At 32.0% G+C, this 23,006-nt stretch overlaps 1 pseudogene across 1 annotated transcript in view; it reads right to left on the bottom strand.

Annotated features, from left to right (window-relative positions):
• Nucleotides 1–23,006, bottom strand: part of LOC143245839 (cell adhesion molecule Dscam1-like) — a 175,085-nt pseudogene that overhangs the window by 78,086 nt on the left and 73,993 nt on the right. The window contains exon 12 of the transcript XR_013025696.1: nucleotides 22,701–22,847. The product of XR_013025696.1 is annotated as a cell adhesion molecule Dscam1-like (transcript). The remainder of the gene's footprint in view (nucleotides 1–22,700; nucleotides 22,848–23,006) is intronic.

Raw genomic sequence — 23,006 nt, 5'->3', positions numbered from 1 at the left:
TAACCATTTCAATATATTCTATTTCCTCCTCACTTCTACCATAACCTTCTGTCGTCTTGTTGTAACACTGACCTTATTTCTTTACAATACTACTGTCTTAACCATTTCAATATATTCTATTTCCTCCTCACTTCTACCATAACCTTCTGTCCTCTTGTTGTAACACTGACCTTATTTCTTTACAATACTACTGTCTTAACCATTTCAATATATTCTATTTCCTCCTCACTTCTACCATAACCTTCTGTCGTCTCTTCTACCATAACCTTCTGTTGTTGTAACACTGACCTTATTTCTTTACAATACTACTGTCTTAACCATTTCAATATATTCTATTTCCTCCTCACTTCTACCATAACCTTCTGTCGTCTTGTTGTAACACTGACCTTATTTCTTTACAATACTACTGTCTTAACCATTTCAATATATTCTATTTCCTCCTCACTTCTACCATAACCTTCTGTCCTCTTGTTGTAACACTGACCTTATTTCTTTACAATACTACTGTCTTAACCATTTCAATATATTCTATTTCCTCCTCACTTCTACCATAACCTTCTGTCGTCTTGTTGTAACACTGACCTTATTTCTTTACAATACTACTGTCTTAACCATTTCAATATATTCTATTTCCTCCTCACTTCTACCATAACCTTCTGTCGTCTCGTTGTAACACTGACCTTATTTTTTTACAATACTACTGTCTTAACCATTTCAATATATTCTATTTCCTCCTCACTTCTACCATAACCTTCTGTCCATCCTTGTTGTAACACTGACCTTATTTCTTTACAATACTACTGTCTTAACCATTTCAATATATTCTATTTCCTCCTCACTTCTACCATAACCTTCTGTCGTCTTGTTGTAACACTGACCTTATTTCTTTACAATACTACTGTCTTAACCATTTCAATATATTCTATTTCCTCCTCACTTCTACCATAACCTTCTGTCCTCTTGTTGTAACACTGACCTTATTTCTTTACAATACTACTGTCTTAACCATTTCAATATATTCTATTTCCTCCTCACTTCTACCATAACCTTCTGTCCTCTTGTTGTAACACTGACCTTATTTCTTTACAATACTACTGTCTTAACCATTTCAATATATTCTATTTCCTCCTCACTTCTACCATAACCTTCTGTCCTCTTGTTGTAACACTGACCTTATTTCTTTACAATACTACTGTCTTAACCATTTCAATATATTCTATTTCCTCCTCACTTCTACCATAACCTTCTGTCCTCTTGTTGTAACACTGACCTTATTTCTTTACAATACTACTGTCTTAACCATTTCAATATATTCTATTTCCTCCTCACTTCTACCATAACCTTCTGTCCTCTTGTTGTAACACTGACCTTATTTCTTTACAATACTACTGTCTTAACCATTTCAATATATTCTATTTCCTCCTCACTTCTACCATAACCTTCTGTCCTCTTGTTGTAACACTGACCTTATTTCTTTACAATACTACTGTCTTAACCATTTCAATATATTCTATTTCCTCCTCACTTCTACCATAACCTTCTGTCCTCTTGTTGTAACACTGACCTTATTTCTTTACAATACTACTGTCTTAACCATTTCAATATATTCTATTTCCTCCTCACTTCTACCATAACCTTCTGTCCTCTTGTTGTAACACTGACCTTATTTCTTTACAATACTACTGTCTTAACCATTTCAATATATTCTATTTCCTCCTCACTTCTACCATAACCTTCTGTCCTCTTGTTGTAACACTGACCTTATTTCTTTACAATACTACTGTCTTAACCATTTCAATATATTCTATTTCCTCCTCACTTCTACCATAACCTTCTGTCGTCTTGTTGTAACACTGACCTTATTTCTTTACAATACTACTGTCTTAACCATTTCAATATATTCTATTTCCTCCTCACTTCTACCATAACCTTCTGTCCTCTTGTTGTAACACTGACCTTATTTCTTTACAATACTACTGTCTTAACCATTTCAATATATTCTATTTCCTCCTCACTTCTACCATAACCTTCTGTCCTCTTGTTGTAACACTGACCTTATTTCTTTACAATACTACTGTCTTAACCATTTCAATATATTCTATTTCCTCCTCACTTCTACCATAACCTTCTGTCGTCTTGTTGTAACACTGACCTTATTTCTTTACAATACTACTGTCTTAACCATTTCAATATATTCTATTTCCTCCTCACTTCTACCATAACCTTCTGTCCTCTTGTTGTAACACTGACCTTATTTCTTTACAATACTACTGTCTTAACCATTTCAATATATTCTATTTCCTCCTCACTTCTACCATAACCTTCTGTCCTCTTGTTGTAACACTGACCTTATTTCTTTACAATACTACTGTCTTAACCATTTCAATATATTCTATTTCCTCCTCACTTCTACCATAACCTTCTGTCCTCTTGTTGTAACACTGACCTTATTTCTTTACAATACTACTGTCTTAACCATTTCAATATATTCTATTTCCTCCTCACTTCTACCATAACCTTCTGTCCTCTGTTGTAACACTGACCTTTTCTTTTACAATACTACTGTCTTAACCATTTCAATATATTCTATTTCCTCCTCACTTCTACCATAACCTTCTGTCCTCTTGTTGTAACACTGACCTTATTTCTTTACTACTACTGTCTTAACCATTTCAATATATTCTATTTCCTCCTCACTTCTACCATAACCTTCTGTCCTCTTGTTGTAACACTGACCTTATTTCTTTACAATACTACTGTCTTAACCATTTCAATATATTCTATTTCCTCCTCACTTCTACCATAACCTTCTGTCCTCTTGTTGTAACACTGACCTTATTTCTTTACAATACTACTGTCTTAACCATTTCAATATATTCTATTTCCTCCTCACTTCTACCATAACCTTCTGTCCTCTTGTTGTAACACTGACCTTATTTCTTTACAATACTACTGTCTTAACCATTTCAATATATTCTATTTCCTCCTCACTTCTACCATAACCTTCTGTCCTCTTGTTGTAACACTGACCTTATTTCTTTACAATACTACTGTCTTAACCATTTCAATATATTCTATTTCCTCCTCACTTCTACCATAACCTTCTGTCGTCTTGTTGTAACACTGACCTTATTTCTTTACAATACTACTGTCTTAACCATTTCAATATATTCTATTTCCTCCTCACTTCTACCATAACCTTCTGTCCTCTTGTTGTAACACTGACCTTATTTCTTTACAATACTACTGTCTTAACCATTTCAATATATTCTATTTCCTCCTCACTTCTACCATAACCTTCTGTCCTCTTGTTGTAACACTGACCTTATTTCTTTACAATACTACTGTCTTAACCATTTCAATATATTCTATTTCCTCCTCACTTCTACCATAACCTTCTGTCGTCTTGTTGTAACACTGACCTTATTTCTTTACAATACTACTGTCTTAACCATTTCAATATATTCTATTTCCTCCTCACTTCTACCATAACCTTCTGTCCTCTTGTTGTAACACTGACCTTATTTCTTTACAATACTACTGTCTTAACCATTTCAATATATTCTATTTCCTCCTCACTTCTACCATAACCTTCTGTCCTCTTGTTGTAACACTGACCTTATTTCTTTACAATACTACTGTCTTAACCATTTCAATATATTCTATTTCCTCCTCACTTCTACCATAACCTTCTGTCCTCTTGTTGTAACACTGACCTTATTTCTTTACAATACTACTGTCTTAACCATTTCAATATATTCTATTTCCTCCTCACTTCTACCATAACCTTCTGTCGTCTTGTTGTAACACTGACCTTATTTCTTTACAATACTACTGTCTTAACCATTTCAATATATTCTATTTCCTCCTCACTTCTACCATAACCTTCTGTCGTCTTGTTGTAACACTGACCTTATTTCTTTACAATACTACTGTCTTAACCATTTCAATATATTCTATTTCCTCCTCACTTCTACCATAACCTTCTGTCCTCTTGTTGTAACACTGACCTTATTTCTTTACAATACTACTGTCTTAACCATTTCAATATATTCTATTTCCTCCTCACTTCTACCATAACCTTCTGTCCTCTTGTTGTAACACTGACCTTATTTCTTTACAATACTACTGTCTTAACCATTTCAATATATTCTATTTCCTCCTCACTTCTACCATAACCTTCTGTCCTCTTGTTGTAACACTGACCTTATTTCTTTACAATACTACTGTCTTAACCATTTCAATATATTCTATTTCCTCCTCACTTCTACCATAACCTTCTGTCGTCTTGTTGTAACACTGACCTTATTTCTTTACAATACTACTGTCTTAACCATTTCAATATATTCTATTTCCTCCTCACTTCTACCATAACCTTCTGTCGTCTTGTTGTAACACTGACCTTATTTCTTTACAATACTACTGTCTTAACCATTTCAATATATTCTATTTCCTCCTCACTTCTACCATAACCTTCTGTCCTCTTGTTGTAACACTGACCTTATTTCTTTACAATACTACTGTCTTAACCATTTCAATATATTCTATTTCCTCCTCACTTCTACCATAACCTTCTGTCCTCTTGTTGTAACACTGACCTTATTTCTTTACAATACTACTGTCTTAACCATTTCAATATATTCTATTTCCTCCTCACTTCTACCATAACCTTCTGTCGTCTTGTTGTAACACTGACCTTATTTCTTTACAATACTACTGTCTTAACCATTTCAATATATTCTATTTCCTCCTCACTTCTACCATAACCTTCTGTCCTCTTTGTTGTAACACTGACCTTATTTCTTTACAATACTACTGTCTTAACCATTTCAATATATTCTATTTCCTCCTCACTTCTACCATAACCTTCTGTCGTCTTGTTGTAACACTGACCTTATTTCTTTACAATACTACTGTCTTAACCATTTCAATATATTCTATTTCCTCCTCACTTCTACCATAACCTTCTGTCCTCTTGTTGTAACACTGACCTTATTTCTTTACAATACTACTGTCTTAACCATTTCAATATATTCTATTTCCTCCTCACTTCTACCATAACCTTCTGTCCTCTTGTTGTAACACTGACCTTATTTCTTTACAATACTACTGTCTTAACCATTTCAATATTCATATATTCTATTTCCTCCTCACTTCTACCATAACCTTCTGTCCTCTTGTTGTAACACTGACCTTATTTCTTTACAATACTACTGTCTTAACCATTTCAATATATTCTATTTCCTCCTCACTTCTACCATAACCTTCTGTCCTCTTGTTGTAACACTGACCTTATTTCTTTACAATACTACTGTCTTAACCATTTCAATATATTCTATTTCCTCCTCACTTCTACCATAACCTTCTGTCCTCTTGTTGTAACACTGACCTTATTTCTTTACAATACTACTGTCTTAACCATTTCAATATATTCTATTTCCTCCTCACTTCTACCATAACCTTCTGTCCTCTTGTTGTAACACTGACCTTATTTCTTTTAAAATACTACTGTGTTAACCATTTCAATATATTCTATTTCCTCCTCACTTCTACCATAACCTTCTGTCCTCTTGTTGTAACACTGACCTTATTTCTTTACAATACTACTGTCTTAACCATTTCAATATATTCTATTTCCTCCTCACTTCTACCATAACCTTCTGTCCTCTTGTTGTAACACTGACCTTATTTCTTTACAATACTACTGTCTTAACCATTTCAATATATTCTATTTCCTCCTCACTTCTACCATAACCTTCTGTCCTCTTGTTGTAACACTGACCTTATTTCTTTACAATACTACTGTCTTAACCATTTCAATATATTCTATTTCCTCCTCACTTCTACCATAACCTTCTGTCGTCTTGTTGTAACACTGACCTTATTTCTTTTACAATACTACTGTCTTAACCATTTCAATATATTCTATTTCCTCCTCACTTCTACCATAACCTTCTGTCCTCTCGTTGTAACACTGACCTTATTTCTTTACAATACTACTGTCTTAACCATTTCAATATATTCTATTTCCTCCTCACTTCTACCATAACCTTCTGTCCTCTTGTTGTAACACTGACCTTATTTCTTTACAATACTACTGTCTTAACCATTTCAATATATTCTATTTCCTCCTCACTTCTACCATAACCTTCTGTCCTCTTGTTGTAACACTGACCTTATTTCTTTACAATACTACTGTCTTAACCATTTCAATATATTCTATTTCCTCCTCACTTCTACCATAACCTTCTGTCCTCTTGTTGTAACACTGACCTTATTTCTTTACAATACTACTGTCTTAACCATTTCAATATATTCTATTTCCTCCTCACTTCTACCATAACCTTCTGTCCTCTTGTTGTAACACTGACCTTATTTCTTTACAATACTACTGTCTTAACCATTTCAATATATTCTATTTCCTCCTCACTTCTACCATAACCTTCTGTCCTCTTGTTGTAACACTGACCTTATTTCTTTACAATACTACTGTCTTAACCATTTCAATATATTCTATTTCCTCCTCACTTCTACCATAACCTTCTGTCGTCTTGTTGTAACACTGACCTTATTTCTTTACAATACTACTGTCTTAACCATTTCAATATATTCTATTTCCTCCTCACTTCTACCATAACCTTCTGTCCTCTTGTTGTAACACTGACCTTATTTCTTTTACAATACTGTGTCTTAACCATTTCAATATATTCTATTTCCTCCTCACTTCTACCATAACCTTCTGTCCTCTTGTTGTAACACTGACCTTATTTCTTTACAATACTACTGTCTTAACCATTTCAATATATTCTATTTCCTCCTCACTTCTACCATAACCTTCTGTCCTCTTGTTGTAACACTGACCTTATTTCTTTTGTACAATACTACTGTCTTAACCATTTCAATATATTCTATTTCCTCCTCACTTCTACCATAACCTTCTGTCCTTCTTGTTGTAACACTGACCTTATTTCTTTACAATACTACTGTCTTAACCATTTCAATATATTCTATTTCCTCCTCACTTCTACCATAACCTTCTGTTGTAACACTGACCTTATTTCTTTACAATACTGCTGTCTTAACCATTTCAATATATTCTATTTCCTCCTCACTTCTACCATAACCTTCTGTCCTCTTGTTGTAACACTGACCTTATTTCTTTACAATACTACTGTCTTAACCATTTCAATATATTCTATTTCCTCCTCACTTCTACCATAACCTTCTGTCCTCTTGTTGTAACACTGACCTTATTTCTTTACAATACTACTGTCTTAACCATTTCAATATATTCTATTTCCTCCTCACTTCTACCATAACCTTCTGTCGTCTTGTTGTAACACTGACCTTATTTCTTTACAATACTACTGTCTTAACCATTTCAATATATTCTATTTCCTCCTCACTTCTACCATAACCTTCTGTCCTCTTGTTGTAACACTGACCTTATTTCTTTACAATACTACTGTCTTAACCATTTCAATATATTCTATTTCCTCCTCACTTCTACCATAACCTTCTGTCCTCTTGTTGTAACACTGACCTTATTTCTTTACAATACTACTGTCTTAACCATTTCAATATATTCTATTTCCTCCTCACTTCTACCATAACCTTCTGTCCTCTTGTTGTAACACTGACCTTATTTCTTTACAATACTACTGTCTTAACCATTTCAATATATTCTATTTCCTCCTCACTTCTACCATAACCTTCTGTCCTCTTGTTGTAACACTGACCTTATTTCTTTACAATACTACTGTCTTAACCATTTCAATATATTCTATTTCCTCCTCACTTCTACCATAACCTTCTGTCCTCTTGTTGTAACACTGACCTTATTTCTACAATACTACTGTCTTAACCATTTCAATATATTCTATTTCCTCCTCACTTCTACCATAACCTTCTGTCCTCTTGTTGTAACACTGACCTTATTTCTTTACAATACTACTGTCTTAACCATTTCAATATATTCTATTTCCTCCTCACTTCTACCATAACCTTCTGTCGTCTTGTTGTAACACTGACCTTATTTCTTTACAATACTACTGTCTTAACCATTTCAATATATTCTATTTCCTCCTCACTTCTACCATAACCTTCTGTCCTCTTGTTGTAACACTGACCTTATTTCTTTACAATACTACTGTCTTAACCATTTCAATATATTCTATTTCCTCCTCACTTCTACCATAACCTTCTGTCCTCTTGTTGTAACACTGACCTTATTTCTTTACAATACTACTGTCTTAACCATTTCAATATATTCTATTTCCTCCTCACTTCTACCATAACCTTCTGTCCTCTTGTTGTAACACTGACCTTATTTCTTTACAATACTACTGTCTTAACCATTTCAATATATTCTATTTCCTCCTCACTTCTACCATAACCTTCTGTCCTCTTGTTGTAACACTGACCTTATTTCTTTACAATACTACTGTCTTAACCATTTCAATATATTCTATTTCCTCCTCACTTCTACCATAACCTTCTGTCCTCTTGTTGTAACACTGACCTTATTTCTTTACAATACTACTGTCTTAACCATTTCAATATATTCTATTTCTCCTCACTTCTACCATAACCTTCTGTCCTCTTGTTGTAACACTGACCTTATTTCTTTACAATACTACTGTCTTAACCATTTCAATATATTCTATTTCCTCCTCACTTCTACCATAACCTTTCTGTCGTCTTGTTGTAACACTGACCTTATTTCTTTACAATACTACTGTCTTAACCATTTCAATATATTCTATTTCCTCCTCACTTCTACCATAACCTTCTGTCCTCTTGTTGTAACACTGACCTTATTTCTTTACAATACTACTGTCTTAACCATTTCAATATATTCTATTTCCTCCTCACTTCTACCATAACCTTCTGTCGTCTTGTTGTAACACTGACCTTATTTCTTTACAATACTACTGTCTTAACCATTTCAATATATTCTATTTCCTCCTCACTTCTACCATAACCTTCTGTCCTCTTGTTGTAACACTGACCTTATTTCTTTTAAAATACTACTGTCTTAACCATTTCAATATATTCTATTTCCTCCTCACTTCTACCATAACCTTCTGTCCTCTTGTTGTAACACTGACCTTATTTCTTTACAATACTACTGTCTTAACCATTTCAATATATTCTATTTCCTCCTCACTTCTACCATAACCTTCTGTCCTCTTGTTGTAACACTGACCTTATTTCTTTACAATACTACTGTCTTAACCATTTCAATATATTCTATTTCCTCCTCACTTCTACCATAACCTTCTGTCCTCTTGTTGTAACACTGACCTTATTTCTTTACAATACTACTGTCTTAACCATTTCAATATATTCTATTTCCTCCTCACTTCTACCATAACCTTCTGTCCTCTTGTTGTAACACTGACCTTATTTCTTTACAATACTACTGTCTTAACCATTTCAATATATTCTATTTCCTCCTCACTTCTACCATAACCTTCTGTCCTCTTGTTGTAACACTGACCTTATTTCTTTTACAATACTACTGTCTTAACCATTTCAATATATTCTATTTCCTCCTCACTTCTACCATAACCTTCTGTCCTCTTGTTGTAACACTGACCTTATTTCTTTACAATACTACTGTCTTAACCATTTCAATATATTCTATTTCCTCCTCACTTCTACCATAACCTTCTGTCCTCTTGTTGTAACACTGACCTTATTTCTTTACAATACTACTGTCTTAACCATTTCAATATATTCTATTTCCTCCTCACTTCTACCATAACCTTCTGTCCTCTTTGTTGTAACACTGACCTTATTTTCTATTTCTTCACTTCTACAATACTACTGTCTTAACCATTTCAATATATTCTATTTCCTCCTCACTTCTACCATAACCTTCTGTCCTCTTGTTGTAACACTGACCTTATTTCTTTACAATACTACTGTCTTAACCATTTCAATATATTCTATTTCCTCCTCACTTCTACCATAACCTTCTGTCCTCTTGTTGTAACACTGACCTTATTTCTTTACAATACTACTGTCTTAACCATTTCAATATATTCTATTTCCTCCTCACTTCTACCATAACCTTCTGTCCTCTTGTTGTAACACTGACCTTATTTCTTTACAATACTACTGTCTTAACCATTTCAATATATTCTATTTCCTCCTCACTTCTACCATAACCTTCTGTCCTCTCGTTGTAACACTGACCTTATTTCTTTACAATACTACTGTCTTAACCATTTCAATATATTCTATTTCCTCCTCACTTCTACCATAACCTTCTGTCCTCTTGTTGTAACACTGACCTTATTTCTTTACAATACTACTGTCTTAACCATTTCAATATATTCTATTTCCTCCTCACTTCTACCATAACCTTCTGTCCTCTTGTTGTAACACTGACCTTATTTCTTTACAATACTACTGTCTTAACCATTTCAATATATTCTATTTCCTCCTCACTTCTACCATAACCTTCTGTCCTCTTGTTGTAACACTGACCTTATTTCTTTACAATACTACTGTCTTAACCATTTCAATATATTCTATTTCCTCCTCACTTCTACCATAACCTTCTGTCCTCTCTTGTTGTAACACTGACCTTATTTCTTTTACAATACTACTGTCTTAACCATTTCAATATATTCTATTTCCTCCTCACTTCTACCATAACCTTCTGTCGTCTTGTTGTAACACTGACCTTATTTCTTTACAATACTACTGTCTTAACCATTTCAATATATTCTATTTCCTCCTCACTTCTACCATAACCTTCTGTCCTCTTGTTGTAACACTGACCTTATTTCTTTACAATACTACTGTCTTAACCATTTCAATATATTCTATTTCCTCCTCACTTCTACCATAACCTTCTGTCCTCTTGTTGTAACACTGACCTTATTTCTTTACAATACTACTGTCTTAACCATTTCAATATATTCTATTTCCTCCTCACTTCTACCATAACCTTCTGTCCTCTTGTTGTAACACTGACCTTATTTCTTTACAATACTACTGTCTTAACCATTTCAATATATTCTATTTCCTCCTCACTTCTACCATAACCTTCTGTCCTCTTGTTGTAACACTGACCTTATTTCTTTACAATACTACTGTCTTAACCATTTCAATATATTCTATTTCCTCCTCACTTCTACCATAACCTTCTGTCGTCTTGTTGTAACACTGACCTTATTTCTTTACAATACTACTGTCTTAACCATTTCAATATATTCTATTTCCTCCTCACTTCTACCATAACCTTCTGTCCTCTTGTTGTAACACTGACCTTATTTCTTTACAATACTACTGTCTTAACCATTTCAATATATTCTATTTCCTCCTCACTTCTACCATAACCTTCTGTCCTCTTGTTGTAACACTGACCTTATTTCTTTACAATACTACTGTCTTAACCATTTCAATATATTCTATTTCCTCCTCACTTCTACCATAACCTTCTGTCCTCTTGTTGTAACACTGACCTTATTTCTTTACAATACTACTGTCTTAACCATTTCAATATATTCTATTTCCTCCTCACTTCTACCATAACCTTCTGTCCTCTTGTTGTAACACTGACCTTATTTCTTTACAATACTACTGTCTTAACCATTTCAATATATTCTATTTCCTCCTCACTTCTACCATAACCTTCTGTCCTCTTGTTGTAACACTGACCTTATTTCTTTACAATACTACTGTCTTAACCATTTCAATATATTCTATTTCCTCCTCACTTCTACCATAACCTTCTGTCGTCTTGTTGTAACACTGACCTTATTTCTTTACAATACTACTGTCTTAACCATTTCAATATATTCTATTTCCTCCTCACTTCTACCATAACCTTCTGTCCTCTTGTTGTAACACTGACCTTATTTCTTTACAATACTACTGTCTTAACCATTTCAATATATTCTATTTCCTCCTCACTTCTACCATAACCTTCTGTCCTCTTGTTGTAACACTGACCTTATTTCTTTACAATACTACTGTCTTAACCATTTCAATATATTCTATTTCCTCCTCACTTCTACCATAACCTTCTGTCCTCTTGTTGTAACACTGACCTTATTTCTTTACAATACTACTGTCTTAACCATTTCAATATATTCTATTTCCTCCTCACTTCTACCATAACCTTCTGTCCTCTTGTTGTAACACTGACCTTATTTCTTTACAATACTACTGTCTTAACCATTTCAATATATTCTATTTCCTCCTCACTTCTACCATAACCTTCTGTCGTCTTTGTTGTAACACTGACCTTATTTCTTTACAATACTACTGTCTTAACCATTTCAATATATTCTATTTCCTCCTCACTTCTACCATAACCTTCTGTCCTCTTGTTGTAACACTGACCTTATTTCTTTACAATACTACTGTCTTAACCATTTCAATATATTCTATTTCCTCCTCACTTCTACCATAACCTTCTGTCCTCTTGTTGTAACACTGACCTTATTTCTTTACAATACTACTGTCTTAACCATTTCAATATATTCTATTTCCTCCTCACTTCTACCATAACCTTCTGTCCTCTTGTTGTAACACTGACCTTATTTCTTTACAATACTACTGTCTTAACCATTTCAATATATTCTATTTCCTCCTCACTTCTACCATAACCTTCTGTCCTCTTGTTGTAACACTGACCTTATTTCTTTACAATACTGCTGTTTTAACCATTTCAATATATTCTATTTCCTCCTCACTTCTACCATAACCTTCTGTCCTCTTGTTGTAACACTGACCTTATTTCTTTACAATACCACTGTCTTAACCATTTCAATATATTCTATTTCCTCCTCACTTCTACCATAACCTTCTGTCCTCTTGTTGTAACACTGACCTTATTTCTTTTACAATACTACTGTCTTAACCATTTCAATATATTCTATTTCCTCCTCACTTCTACCATAACCTTCTGTCCTCTTGTTGTAACACTGACCTTATTTCTTTACAATACTACTGTCTTAACCATTTCAATATATTCTATTTCCTCCTCACTTCTACCATAACCTTCTGTCCTCTTGTTGTAACACTGACCTTATTTCTTTACAATACTACTGTCTTAACCATTTCAATATATTCTATTTCCTCCTCACTTCTACCATAACCTTCTGTCCTCTTCTGTAACATATGACCTTATTTCTACCATAACCTACAATACTACTGTCTTAACCATTTCAATATATTCTATTTCCTCCTCACTTCTACCATAACCTTCTGTCCTCTTGTTGTAACACTGACCTTATTTCTTTACAATACTACTGTCTTAACCATTTCAATATATTCTATTTCCTCCTCACTTCTACCATAACCTTCTGTCGTCTTGTTGTAACACTGACCTTATTTCTTTACAATACTACTGTCTTAACCATTTCAATATATTCTATTTCCTCCTCACTTCTACCATAACCTTCTGTCCTCTTGTTGTAACACTGACCTTATTTCTTTACAATACTACTGTCTTAACCATTTCAATATATTCTATTTCCTCCTCACTTCTACCATAACCTTCTGTCGTCTTGTTGTAACACTGACCTTATTTCTTTACAATACTACTGTCTTAACCATTTCAATATATTCTATTTCCTCCTCACTTCTACCATAACCTTCTGTCCTCTTGTTGTAACACTGACCTTATTTCTTTACAATACTACTGTCTTAACCATTTCAATATATTCTATTTCCTCCTCACTTCTACCATAACCTTCTGTCCTCTTGTTGTAACACTGACCTTATTTCTTTACAATACTACTGTCTTAACCATTTCAATATATTCTATTTCCTCCTCACTTCTACCATAACCTTCTGTCCTTCTTGTTGTAACACTGACCTTATTTCTTTTACAATACTACTGTCTTAACCATTTCAATATATTCTATTTCCTCCTCACTTCTACCATAACCTTCTGTCGTCTCTGTTGTAACACTGACCTTATTTCTTTACAATACTACTGTCTTAACCATTTCAATATATTCTATTTCCTCCTCACTTCTACCATAACCTTCTGTCGTCTTGTTGTAACACTGACCTTATTTCTTTACAATACTACTGTCTTAACCATTTCAATATATTCTATTTCCTCCTCACTTCTACCATAACCTTCTGTCGTCTTGTTGTAACACTGACCTTATTTCTTTACAATACTACTGTCTTAACCATTTCAATATATTCTATTTCCTCCTCACTTCTACCATAACCTTCTGTCCTCTTGTTGTAACACTGACCTTATTTCTTTACAATACTACTGTCTTAACTATTTCAATATATTCTATTTCCTCCTCACTTCTACCATAACCTTCTGTCCTCTTGTTGTAACACTGACCTTATTTCTTTACAATACTACTGTCTTAACCATTTCAATATATTCTATTTCCTCCTCACTTCTACCATAACCTTCTGTCCTCTTGTTGTAACACTGACCTTATTTCTTTACAATACTACTGTCTTAACCATTTCAATATATTCTATTTCCTCCTCACTTCTACCATAACCTTCTGTCCTCTTGTTGTAACACTGACCTTATTTCTTTACAATACTACTGTCTTAACCATTTCAATATATTCTATTTCCTCCTCACTTCTACCATAACCTTCTGTCCTCTCTGTTGTAACACTGACCTTATTTCTTTACAATACTACTGTCTTAACCATTTCAATATATTCTATTTCCTCCTCACTTCTACCATAACCTTCTGTCGTCTTGTTGTAACACTGACCTTATTTCTTTACAATACTACTGTCTTAACCATTTCAATATATTCTATTTCCTCCTCACTTCTACCATAACCTTCTGTCGTCTTGTTGTAACACTGACCTTATTTCTTTACAATACTACTGTCTTAACCATTTCAATATATTCTATTTCCTCCTCACTTCTACCATAACCTTCTGTCCTCTTGTTGTAACACTGACCTTATTTCTTTACAATACTACTGTCTTAACCATTTCAATATATTTCTATTCTCCTCCTTCTTCTTTTCCTGATACTGCTTCTTAACCGTTCTCATATACTATTTCTCTACTATAACCTTCTGTCGTCTTGTTGTAACACTGACCTTATTTCTTTACAATACTACTGTCTTAACCATTTCAATATATTCTATTTCCTCCTCACTTCTACCATAACCTTCTGTCCTCTTGTTGTAACACTGACCTTATTTCTTTTACAATACTACTGTCTTAACCATTTCAATATATTCTATTTCCTCCTCACTTCTACCATAACCTTCTGTCCTCTCTGTTGTAACACTGACCTTATTTCTTTACAATACTACTGTCTTAACCATTTCAATATATTCTATTTCCTCCTCAGTTCTACCATAACCTTCTGTCCTCTTGATGTAACACTGACCTTATTTCTTTACAATACTATTGTCTTAACCATTTCAATATATTCTATTTCCTCCTCACTTCTACCATAACCTTCTGTCCTTTCTGTTGTAACACTGACCTTATTTCTTTTACAATACTACTGTCTTAACCATTTCAATATATTCTATTTCCTCCTCACTTCTACCATAACCTTCTGTCGTCTTGTTGTAACACTGACCTTATTTCTTTACAATACTACTGTCTTAACCATTTCAATATATTCTATTTCCTCCTCACTTCTACCATAACCTTCTGTCGTCTTGTTGTAACACTGACCTTATTTCTTTTTACAATACTACTGTCTTAACCATTTCAATATATTCTATTTCCTCCTCACTTCTACCATAACCTTCTGTCCTCTTGTTGTAACACTGACCTTATTTCTTTACAATACTACTGTCTTAACTATTTCAATATATTCTATTTCCTCCCTCACTTCTACCATAACCTTCTGTCGTCTTGTTGTAACACTGACCTTATTTCTTTACAATACTACTGTCTTAACCATTTCAATATATTCTATTTCCTCCTCACTTCTACCATAACCTTCTGTCCTCTCTTGTTGTAACACTGACCTTATTTCTTTACAATACTACTGTCTTAACCATTTCAATATATTCTATTTCCTCCTCACTTCTACCATAACCTTCTGTCCTCTTGTTGTAACACTGACCTTATTTCTTTACAATACTACTGTCTTAACCATTTCAATATATTCTATTTCCTCCTCACTTCTACCATAACCTTCTGTCCTCTTGTTGTAACACTGACCTTATTTCTTTACAATACTACTGTCTTAACCATTTCAATATATTCTATTTCCTCCTCACTTCTACCATAACCTTCTGTCATCTCGTTGTAACACTGACCTTATTTCTTTTACAATACTGCTGTCTTAACCATTTCAATATATTCTATTTCCTCCTCACTTCTACCATAACCTTCTGTCGTCTTGTTGTAACACTGACCTTATTTCTTTACAATACTGCTGTCTTAACCATTTCAATATATTCTATTTCCTCCTCACTTCTACCATAACCTTCTGTCCTCTTGTTGTAACACTGACCTTATTTCTTTACAATACTACTGTCTTAACCATTTCAATATATTCTATTTCCTCCTCACTTCTACCATAACCTTCTGTCGTCTCGTTGTAACACTGACCTTATTTCTTTACAATACTGCTGTCTTAACCATTTCAATATATTCTATTTCCTCCTCACTTCTACCATAACCTTCTGTCGTCTTGTTGTAACACTGACCTTATTTCTTTACAATACTACTGTCTTAACCATTTCAATATATTCTATTTCCTCCTCACTTCTACCATAACCTTCTGTCCTCTTGTTGTAACACTGACCTTATTTCTTTACAATACTACTGTCTTAACCATTTCAATATATTCTATTTCCTCCTCACTTCTACCATAACCTTCTGTCGTCTCGTTGTAACACTGACCTTATTTCTTTACAATACTACTGTCTTAACCATTTCAATATATTCTATTTCCTCCTCACTTCTACCATAACCTTCTGTCGTCTCGTTGTAACACTGACCTTATTTCTTTACAATACTACTGTCTTAACCATTTCAATATATTCTATTTCCTCCTCACTTCTACCATAACCTTCTGTCGTCTCTGTTGTAACACTGACCTTATTTCTTTTTACAATACTACTGTCTTAACCATTTCAATATATTCTATTTCCTCCTCACTTCTACCATAACCTTCTGTCGTCTTGTTGTAACACTGACCTTATTTCTTTACAATACTACTGTCTTAACCATTTCAATATATTCTATTTCCTCCTCACTTCTACCATAACCTTCTGTCGTCTCTTGTTGTAACACTGACCTTATTTCTTTACAATACTACTGTCTTAACCATTTCAATATATTCTATTTCCTCCTCACTTCTACCATAACCTTCTGTCGTCTCGTTGTAACACTGACCTTATTTCTTTACAATACTACTGTCTTAACCATTTCAATATATTCTATTTCCTCCTCACTTCTACTATAACCTTCTGTCGTCTTGTTGTAACACTGACCTTATTTCTTTACAATACTACTGTCTTAACCATTTCAATATATTCTATTTCCTCCTCACTTCTACCTATAACCTTCTGTCCTCTTTGTTGTAACACTGACCTTATTTTTTTACAATACTACTGTTTTAACCATTTCAATATATTCTATTTCCTCCTCACTTCTACTATAACCTTCTGTCCTCTCTGTTGTAACACTGACCTTATTTCTTTTACAATACTACTGTCTTAACCATTTCAATATATTCTATTTCCTCCTCACTTCTACCATAACCTTCTGTCCTCTTGTTGTAACACTGACCTTATTTCTTTACAATACTACTGTCTTAACCATTTCAATATATTCTATTTCCTCCTCACTTCTACCATAACCTTCTGTCCTCTTGTTGTAACACTGACCTTATTTCTTTACAATACTGCTGTCTTAACCATTTCAATATATTCTATTTCCTCCTCACTTCTACCATAACCTTCTGTCCTCTCGTTGTAACACTGACCTTATTTCTTTTACAATACTACTGTCTTAACCATTTCAATATATTCTATTTCCTCCTCACTTCTACCATAACCTTCTGTTTTCTTGTTGTAACACTGACCTTATTTCTTTTTTACAATACTACTGTCTTAACCATTTCAATATATTCTATTTCCTCCTCACTTCTACCATAACCTTCTGTCGTCTCGTTGTAACACTGACCTTATTTCTTTACAATACTACTGTCTTAACCATTTCAATATATTCTATTTCCTCCTCACTTCTACCATAACCTTCTGTCCTCTTGTTGTAACACTGACCTTATTTCTTTACAATACTACTGTCTTAACCATTTCAATATATTCTATTTCCTCCTCACTTCTACCATAACCTTCTGTCCTCTTGTTGTAACACTGACCTTATTTCTTTACAATACTGCTGTCTTAACTATTTCAATATATTCTATTTCCTCCTCACTTCTACCATAACCTTCTGTCCTCTTGTTGTAACACTGACCTTATTTCTTTACAATACTACTGTCTTAACCATTTCAATATATTCTATTTCCTCCTCACTTCTACCATAACCTTCTGTCCTCTCGTTGTAACACTGACCTTATTTCTTTACAATACTACTGTCTTAACCATTTCAATACATTCTATTTCCTTTTCACTTCTACCATAACCTTCTGTCGTCTCGTTGTAACACTGACCTTATTTCTTTACAATACTACTGTCTTAACCATTTCAATATATTCTATTTCCTCCTCACTTCTACCATAACCTTCTGTCCTCTTGTTGTAACACTGACCTTATTTCTTTACAATACTGCTGTCTTAACCATTTCAATATATTCTATTTCCTCCTCACTTCCACCATAACCTTCTGTCCTCTTGTTGTAACAGAAACACAAATCTACTTTTCTGTTTCAAATCCTAACTTTTCAAATCTCTCTATCACCTCTTTTAACTTGAAAACCTCTTCTGATGGGTGAATGACCTCCTGTACCTCTCTATTATCAACTTCTGACTATTTGAACATAATTAGAAGACTGGTCGCACAAGTCTTTCAACATTGAATTAAGTGACAATACATAATACATATTGTCTTTCTTCATCAGAGACTAGTTGTGTTTAGACCTAAAGCAAAGAAAAAACCTAACAAATTTCTAGCGAAGCAGATGATTCTTTTTTCCATGATTTTGTAGATATAATACTATTACTGTTGTTTATACTTACAGTGATACAATACATAAAAATACTATTACTGTTGTTTATACTTACAGTGATACAATACATAAAATACTATTACTGATGTTTATACTTACAGTGATACAATACATAAAATAGTGTTACTGTTGTTTATAATTACAGTGATACAAGACAAAATAGTGTTACTGTTGTTTATACTTACAGTGATACAACACATAAAATACTATTACTGTTGTTTATACTTACAGTGATACAATACATGAAATACTATTACTGTTGTTTATACCTTACAGTGATACAATACATAAAAATAGTGTTACCTATTGTTTATACTTACAGTGATACAATACATAAAATACTATTACTGTTGTTTATATACTTACAGTGATACAATACATAAAATAGTGTTACTGTTGTTTATACTTACAGTGATACAATACATAAAAATACTATTAATGTTGTTTTATACTTACAGTGGTACAATACATAAAATACTATTACTGTTGTTTATACTTCACAGTGATACAATACATAAAATACTATTACTGTTGTTTATACTTACAGTGATACAATACATAAAATACTATTACTGTTGTTTATACTTTACAATCATACAATACATAAAATACTATTACTGTTGTTTATACTTTACAGTGATATACAATACATATAAAATACTATTACTGTTGTTTATACTTACAGTGATACAATACATAAAATACTGTTACTGTTGTTTATACTTACAATCATACAATACATAAAATAGTGTTACTGTTGTTTATAATTTACAGTGATACAATACATAAAAATACTATTACTGTTGTTTATACTTACAGTGATACAATACATAAAAATACTATTACTGTTGTTTATACTTACAGTGATACAATACATAAAATACTATTACTGTTGTTTATACTTTTACAGTGATACAATACATAAAATACTATTACTGTTGTTTATACTTACAGTGATACAATACATAAAATACTATTACTGTTGTTTATAATTTCACAATGATACAATACATAAAATACTATTACTGTTGTTTATACCCTTACAGTGATACAATACATAAAAATAGTGTTACTGTTGTTTATAATTACAATCATACAATACATAAAATACTATTACTGTTGTTTATAATTTTACAGTGATACAATACATAAAATACTATTACTGTTGTTTATAACTTACAGTGATACAATACATAAAAAACTGTTACTGTTGTTTATACTTACAATCATACAATACATAAAATAGTGTTACTGTTGTTTATACTTACAGTGATACAATACATAAAAAAATACTTATTACTGTTGTTTATAATTTACAGTGATACAATACATAAAATACTATTACTGTTGTTTATAATTACAGTGATACAACACATAAAAATACTATTACTGTTGTTTATACTTTTACAGTGATACAATACATAAAATACTATTACTGTTGTTTATACTTACAGTGATACAATACATAAAATACTATTACTGTTATTTTATACTTACAATGATACAATACATAAAATAGTGTTACTGTTGTTTATAATTCTTACAGTGATACAATACATAAAATAGTGTTACTGTTGTTTATACTTTACAGTGATACAATACATAAAATACTATTACTGTTGTTTTATACTTACAGTGATACAATACATGAAATACTATTACTGTTGTTTATACTTACAGTGATACAATACATAAAATAGTGTTACTGTTGTTTATACTTACAGTGATACAATACATAAAATACTATTACTGTTGTTTATACTTATAGTGATACAATACATAAAATACTATTACTGTTATTTATACTTACAATGATACAATACATAAAAATACTATTACTGTTGTTTATACTTACAGTGATACAATACATAAAATAGTGTTACTGTTGTTTATACTTACAGTGATACAATACATAAAATACTATTACTGTTGTTTATACTTACAGTGGTACAATACATAAAATACTATTACTGTTATTTATACTTACAGTGGTACAATACATAAAATACTATTACTGTTGTTTATACTTACAGTGATACAATACATAAAATACTATTACTGTTGTTTATACTTACAGTGATACAATACATAAAATACTATTACTGTTGTTTATACTTACAGTGATACAATACATAAAATAGTGTTACTGTTGTTTATAATTCTTACAGTGATACAATACATAAAATACTATTACTGTTGTTTTATACTTACAGTGATACAATACATAAAATACTATTAATGTTGTTTATACTTACAGTGATACAATACATAAAATACTATTACTGTTATTTATAATTTACAGTGGTACAATACATAAAAATACTATTACTGTTATTTATACCTTACAGTGGTATCAATACATAAAATACTATTACTGTTGTTTATACTTACAGTGGTACAATACATAAAATACTATTACTGTTGTTTATACTTACAGTGATACAATACATAAAAATACTATTACTGTTGTTTATACTTTACAGTGATACAATACATAAAATACTATTACTGTTGTTTATACTTTCACAACTCATACAATACATAAAATAATTATTACTGTTGTTTATACTTACAGTGATACAATACATAAAATACTATTACTGTTGTTTATACTTTACAGTGATACAATACATAAAATACTATTACTGTTGTTTATACTTACAGTAATACAATACATAAAATACTATTACTGTTGTTTTATACTTTACAGTGATACAATACATAAAAATACTATTACTGTTGTTTATACTTACAGTGATACAATACATAAAATAGTGTTACTGTTGTTTATACTTACAATCATACAATACATAAAATAGTGTTACTGTTGTTTATACTCACAATGATACAATACATAAAATACTATTACTGTTGTTTATAATTTACAGTGATACAATACATAAAAAATACTATTACTGTTGTTTATACTTTACAGTGGTACAATACATAAAATACTGTTACTGATGTTTATACTTACAGTGATACAACAACATAAAATACTATTACTGTTGTTTATAATTACAGTGATACAATACATAAAATAGTGTTACTGTTGTTTATACTTACAGTGATACAATACATAAAATACTATTACTGATGTTTATACTTACAGTGATACAATACATAAAATACTATTACTGTTGTTTATACTTACAGTGGTACAATACATAGAATACTATTACTGTTGTTTATACTTACAGTGGTACAATACATAAAATACTGTTACTGTTGTTTATACTTACAGTGATACAATACATAAAAATACTATTACTGTTGTTTATACTTTACAGTGATACAATACATGAAATACTATTACTGTTGTTTATACTTATAGTGATACAATAGATAAAATACTATTACTGTTGTTTATACTTACAATCATTCAATACATAAGATTGTAGGGTTTACCGCAAACTTTAACTTTCTTACTTATAGAAAAATCCAATTACGTATATTAATTCGTTATAACCAAAAACAAGCCTAAATAAAAATAAAGTAAAATAAATGTAAAATTGAAAACATGTTTATATGTTATATGAGATAAAACTAATTTCCATGACATCTTACCTTGGGTTCTCACGTGGTATTAAAGGAATCATTTCATTGGTCCACGTTACAGTAATAGGTTTATCCCCTTAGCACGACACTGAAGAACGACATTCTCGCCTCTTCTGACACTGTGAGTCTCAAACCTTTGGTCCGTCTGAACTGCCACTAGAGATTTGTTTAAAAACGATCTTTTAAACTATCTTAAACAGTATGATGAGGTAATTAGATAAACCCAGTGTTAGAAATTGGAAGATAAACATCGTGTGAAACTGAAAACATCGGGTTTTGATATGTATACGTTTGTAAAGTTACTTCTTAAACATT

This window comes from Tachypleus tridentatus, chromosome 3, assembly GCF_004210375.1.
Source record: "Tachypleus tridentatus isolate NWPU-2018 chromosome 3, ASM421037v1, whole genome shotgun sequence".
NCBI classification, from domain to species: Eukaryota; Metazoa; Arthropoda; class Merostomata; order Xiphosura; family Limulidae; genus Tachypleus; species Tachypleus tridentatus.
Note: the sequence above shows the minus strand (reverse complement) of the source record. Positions and strands in the feature narration are given on the sequence as shown.